Here is a 6,976-nt window from a genome sequence, read left to right on the forward strand (position 1 = left end):
AGCCGCAGGCTCTGCTCGCTCAGGGAGGGTCGTGCCAGGAGCTGACAGGACAGCTTGGGCGAACAGCTCTCCCAAGGATGAGATCTCCATAATTTCCTGTGGAAAACTTTTCACGGTCTGATGAGCCTCAATATTAAGAAATCCCTTTGCTCTCCAGGCTATCGGGAGTGCGCCCTTGCTTCTCCCATCGCGCTAGTCACCGGCAGCGTCTCCTGTGTTTTGCTTCAGCGTTGCTGCGCTTGATGTTCGTTGTGCGGTGCTCGGAAAGCTCCTTTCTCCCCACCTTCCTCCTTATCACACATGCATTTCAGAGGGGCGAAGAATACAACGCATTACCCTACACCGGATGCCTAAATGTTTTTCAGATTATTCACAAACTATAACCCTTCAGCCTATTCACGAACGCAGTACCTTCTCGCCGATGCAAGAATCATTCTCTCACCACTTGTTGCCCTATACAGAACTTACCGCAGTGCCTGCACATAAGCCCCGAAACAAAAGCTTTGTGAAAGAAACGTAGCTGAGAAACACAAGCACACAGTTGTAGGTGACAGAGTCTCAACCTCTTAATTTTCACACTGACTGGTTTGGCACTGCTGGGCAAGTCATTTCAGTGCTTCTTGCTTCTTTAACCAAAAAGAATATCATGAAATTACTGAGCACGTGGTTCTGACTGTTAGGCTCAAGCAAGCCTTATCAAAGTACTTTTATTGTTTAAGGATGGAAAGCACGATAATGTTTTAGTAAAGAACAATTAATTTAAAAACTACTATTCTGTTTTACCTGCACACATCTTTCATACATCCCACATCTTTCTTTTCAAAATTACAGTCTGTAAAAGTATGGGAGAATGTGTACTTAAAAATAGAAAATACGCAACACTGACATCAGGATATATAATAAGAAAACCAGCTTTTTAAATATCCAAGCAAAAAAAAAATCTTACTGTGAATAGCAGCAATTTTTTAGTTTTATGAGATACTACAAAATAGAGTGCATTTCAGGGTAGGAACTATAATGTCTCATCTCACATTCTCTATTTAGAGTTTGTAATCTGTATTAGCAACAGTACTTCATCTCCTGTCCCAGAATCTGCAGTGTCTTTGAAAAGCAGAGTAGTTCTGCTCCATGAGATTGGTCTTGATAGGTTTCATATCATTTTTTTCTTCATTTATTTGCTTAAAGGTTATGAAAGGATGTAGTCATTTCATACACTTGTAGGCTTAAGGAGTATTTTAATTTAAAACCTACAAGGGAGTTTGAGAATGGTATTTGGAAATCACATCCTTTTAGCCTTCAAAAGTAGGAATAGAAGGAAACTGCAAGAGACTGTCCCTTACCAAACACCAGGAGATATGTTCAGTAACAGTATCACTTCATATATATATAATGACAAATAATGTACTTTAACATTTCTGTCCTGTAGTACTGATAGGCCATGAAACTCAGACATGGTTTTCGAATTCTGTTGGTCTGAAAATGAACAGTATGTTGATCTTCAAGTTGCTGTACTCATCACAAAAATATCCCCCATTTTGGGAAAACCAACAGATGAGTGGCCCAAAAAAGAGCCCAGGCTGCAGCAGTTACAGTGAATGTCATAACTCAGGATTGCAGTCATTGGCAGGGCTGTTTGGGGAAGCTTGCATAACATCTGCTTGCAACATGCCTGATTCAAACCAGCACTCCTCCTCTCATGAACACTGATGACTTTTAAAAACTAAAATAAACTTAGTCAAGATGCAAGCAATTTGGTTTTCCTGGGTCCCTGTCCAGATCTGCTTGAAATAACAGAAACTCTCCAACTCAAAAGCTATTTATTTTATATTTGCTAGATAGTTATAGCACAATTGTGTTCTTTTTTTGTTTTGGTTTTTTTTTTAGTGTTCTGATCTCATTCCTGTGAGCCACACGCAGAGAGCACTCTTTATGACGCCAGAGGGACTACTGTAGAGAGATTGATGTAGCTCAAAATCCCTGATCTCTGCTTTGAACATTTGTAGTGCTTCATTCTCATTATGTTAGCATGGTAGGAAACACAGAAAGACATGCTTCATTTTGGATGTTTACTCCCTGTGTTGTTTTTCACAGATGGTTTTATTTACAGGTTTCTTGGTTGTCTTATTCCTCTTAGAAGGTGTGGCTGGTTATTTTGACTCAAATAGCTTACGGCTTTATAGCTTCCATCTCAGCTTCATCACCAGTTTTAGCACTGACAATATATAAAAATCAATCATAAGTTACAAGGTTTGCTTGGTAGCTTTGATTGGATGTTTTTTGGGTTTTTTTTAATGCAGAGAACATGTTAACGTAGGATTAATATTTTGTATCACACACAGAGATTTAAATGTAGTTTTACAATGAAAGATGAATTACTGTAGAGAGGGATTTAGAGTAATTTCACTAATCCAAGAATTTACTTGTTCCCATTTTCTGTATCTGTTGTTGGTTCAAGTGTCATATGAAGACAGAACAGCATTAAAAACCTATTTAGACTCCCTTCAGCACTCTACATGCAGAAAATGTTTGGGGGAAAAAAGTAAGAACTCGGAGTAGTGAAAGACAATGAAAAAGTTAAGGGGAGAAGGCCTGAAGCCACATTCCAGTAAGTATTATATTAAAAAAAGAAATGTAGAGCTCATTCCCAGTAAGATTTAGTTTCAAGATTTGTAGTTTGGTCTTACAGACAGATGTCTAAATGCTTCTACAAATAAATCCATTGGGAAGGACCATATTTCAAATGGAACCAGTTTATAATGAATGCTGAAGCTTACAGCAGCGTTCAATGTCCCTTTATCTCCAGTTGTTCAGAAAAGAGATTAAGGTATCTGAAAAATGTATTAAGAAGAAGCCATACCATCTGCTGAGGCAGGTACACCTCTGGGAAATTGGAAAAATATGAAAAATTACTTGAGCAAAAGAGTCCCTTTCCACTAAAAAAGAGTTGGGGAATGAAGTTATATTGGGACGTCATGATGTAAAAAGACATTTAAAAATTACCAAGGATGAAAAGCCTTGTTTGCTACGTGAATGGTATTTAATGACACAAGAAATATTTGGAGATGGAAGATTTTGTTTTCACATGTTCCTATTTTACCAGGAAATCAGGAATGGGTTACAACAAAAGAAAAAGTCCTTCATCCCTTATTCAGAACTTTTGCAGAGAGTTTCTTCCTAGTAAGGACCAGAGGGCTCTATTCAGTGAGTTACTATTTGCTTCAATCATGGGCAATTTACCAGAGATTACTTTGCAATATCTCTGAATAGCAGTAACATTCCAAAGAATGGAAATCAAATCATCTTTTCAGGCCTCTATTTATAAGCTCATATGTGCACCTCTCAATCATGCTGTCAACTCCTCCTGGTTTCAGTTGAATTTGAAATAAAAAAAGATTCACAAGAGATCTTGCTTTTGTAAACCCACCCTAAGCCTCTTCCTGCGGGGGATGTTAGGAAATTAAGATTGTGTGGTTATTCCTTTGAGAACTGTCCATTATGAAGATATGCCTATGGGATATAAGTTTGGAAACTTCAAACAAGCACTGTCCAGTAATCAGGATTGGTACTACCTTGAACTGGAACACAGAACATGATAAAATCACTCCACATTGCAGGCATTTTGCTATGTTATTAAAGAAGGCTCATTATTTGAAGACTACCATTGTCATTTAAAAATGGATAACAGTTATGATTTCGAATTAAATAGTTAATGTCCAGCCCCATTATCAGCACACCTATCTGAAGATTGACTTCCACACTAAATAACATCAGTGCAACTTGAAGCAGGATCAGAGAACAGGTTTCTTAGATAACATTAAAAGGGAGTGGTAAAACTTACCTCCTAATATTTCAAAGTTATCTTCCCATCACATGTGGCCATTAGCTTCCATAACATTTTCCCTGTTGAGCTAAGGTCACAGTAGATAGTTTTTCTAATAATAATAATTGTGTGAAATTCACAGGCTGATGATATTGCAGCCAGGCATCTGCAGGGTCTGTTTTTCACTATCATTCAGGCTGTAAATTACTTCCATCTTGGACAAAAGTGGCAAATCATCTCACTTTGGTGCTTATGATCATTAATCATATGAAAGTAGCACCACCAGCCTGTTACTATGCTGGGTGATGAATAGCTTTGTAGTAAAAACCAGACTCTGTCCTAAAATGTTCACAATAAAAATAGACATTTATGAACACATGTGTAGATAAGCTTCAGCACCATACAAATGCATAATGGCTTGATTAGGATCACATGGCAAGTCCATCAAAAACATTATTGGTTCATAAATCTTCCTAGTCCTCACACACAATCTTAGCTTTCAAAGTGTGTTTTCTTGTTACAGATCCAAGAATGAACTCATAAAATACACTGCCATGTCATCATTGTAGTTTCACTTGAAAGTGTCTTTTCCCGATATGTTATTTTCAAATGTGTGTTATCTGGTACAAACAGTTGCTCAGGCTGCCTTGACTTTTTCATGGGATTATGCATTTCATGCTAATTTTAAAATTGAAGCTATATTCAATTTTCTTGTGTACTTACAGTCCAAGAGTCCAGCAACGTGTGGATACTCTTTGCAATGCATGGGGATAATACCCTTTTAGTGAATGCTGATTCACCCATGAAACAACGACTTGCTTTTCCAGTGCACAGCTGACTTCCTAGAATCAGTTCCTTAAGCTACTCCCCCCTGTGTGGCAGCCTAGAAGGTTTAACATTCCTTCAAGGACCATTCCTCCTATGCAGAGGAACGTGCTGTCTTAATCAGTGGAATTGCCATTTACAGGATAACCAGACCCTGTTCTCCTATTTATTTTGCAGTCCCAGCTCCCTCACAGTCTGTTCTTGCTCTGTGTACACACACTTACAAAAGGCTTCAGGCAACAACAACTCCTCTCTCAAGTTAAGGTCAATCAATACAGCTGATGTTTAATTATAGGTAGCTGACAGTGTCCTCTGGCATAGGCTAACCTTGTTAAATATAAGGTTTAAAAATATCCCTTCAAAATTAATTTTCTGGTTGTTTTTAGATACCCTGTGTGTGCTGGTTCTTCTGTGACCTTGACAGGACTGGCGGTGACAGCTAAAACCCTGCTTTACTCTGTCAACACTGAGATTCACTCCTACATTATAAAACAAGTTTGGGGGTTGTCGCTATCTTCCATGCCAATGCATCTGATCTCCCCTGACAAAGGGGCATGGAGATGGTCGTATTTATCTCATGAATACCCTGCTAGAGGTTTTTCAGCAGACACAGTCTGGGCTGTTTTCTTCTATTCACCACACAGTAAGAAAAGGACCATTTGCTTCTGTTCATCTAGTGTACTGCCAGAGAATAAGCTGTATGAAATGCACAGAGTCTAAAAGAATTTTAGTGATGTCTTGATTGAAACAACACTCTAACTTGAAAATTTCCAGCTTTAAAGAAAATATTTTTTACATTACACAAGATTTGCAGATCTTTCTTAAGATTTTTGTTACTCCTATGCTTTGTCAACAGTTTGACTCCTGAGCGATGACAGCACTACTTAGAAGAGCTTTCAAGAAACCACTGAATTCACTAGGACACTGATTCCTGTTGTAGTAGGTCAGCATGTCTCCAGCTGTACTCTGATTTCCAGTAAGAGACTTAATATTCTAAATCAATATGTGATTGCAGCCAGGACGCCTGCACCATTACACCAGGTAAGTCCAACCTCACCTCCTTCTATGCTTGCCTTTGGGTCTGTCAAATTGTTGCAGAAAGGGCTCCCAGGGAAGGGCTAAAGCATATTACCGAACTTGTGTGTTTAATGAAACAGTGTACTTAAAATATTGAAAGAAAACTTAAAACAGTCCAGCACTGCAAAACAACCTTCTGATGTTTTAGCTAGGGTTTTGTAAATTCTTTGAACTTTTCAACAGTGTAATTATATCCATGATTTAAGTTCTAAATATATAGAACTTGTTTAACAGAATCAGTAACACTTGTAACAAACAAGTGCATTCTATTCGAAAATGTCAAAGTATTTTAAACATTAAACAAAACCAGGGAGAATAGAATCTCAGGAATCCATGTTTTGAAATTTAAGACTCCATGTATGTTAACCAAAACAAAAGGCAAATTTACTATCTTCCCTGAAGATTCATAAGTAGGAGCTCTAATTAGATCTCATCTAGTTAAAACTTAACGATTAATCCAAACTGCCTTCAAAAGGTTCAATGCATTGTGACGTACATTATAAAGAGAAAGAAATTATAGCTGTCAAATGTCAGATTTTACTTCTGTTACTCACCCATCACGGAACTTTGAGACTAAGCATCTTATTTTAATATTTCTGAACAATGTGATTTTAATTGTTGCAATTAAGGGATTGCAGAAACGTGTCCCACGTGAAGATGACACTCAGTGAAGTATTACCTCTGCTTTTAGAATTACCTTTGATCGCAGTTGTAAATTCGCAGTGGATTTCCCATTAATTAGTGTGAATTAGCTAGTTGTGGCTGTTCAGTTTAGGTTAGTTCCAAGTGTTTTACAGTGCATCGCTAATTATTGGGGGAAAAAAACCCCCAACCCTTATTAAACAGCCCGCAGGTGCAAGGGATGTGTTCACTCTGCTCCGTGTGTGTTACCAGGGGCTGGCAGCTTCTTCGCGCTGTTGGCCTCGGATACTTGGATAGCTCCTGGCACCACGGGACCTCGTCGTCCCGCAGAGCGGCTTCTGCAAGGCCCAACACAGCGCAGGGAACTCGGCTCAATCCTTTTTTCCTTCCCCCGCGGATCCCATCCCATTTTCCCGTCTAATTCACCCTCAGGAGCTCTGCTTCCCAGGCTCCGAGCCGCTCTTTTGTCCTCGATGCGAGGCCTCGGCTGAGCTCCTTTTCACAAATGTCAACACTAGCCCGTAATTAGCGCTCGCCGCACAAGGAGCCATTCCCACTCTCCAAAGGGCTCAGAGTGCGGCTGGGACCCACGGGGTAGAGCGGGCCCCCCCC

The sequence above is a fragment of the Corvus brachyrhynchos genome, unplaced genomic scaffold, assembly GCF_000691975.1.
Source record: "Corvus brachyrhynchos isolate BGI_N302 unplaced genomic scaffold, ASM69197v1 scaffold116, whole genome shotgun sequence".
NCBI lineage: Eukaryota > Metazoa > Chordata > Aves > Passeriformes > Corvidae > Corvus > Corvus brachyrhynchos.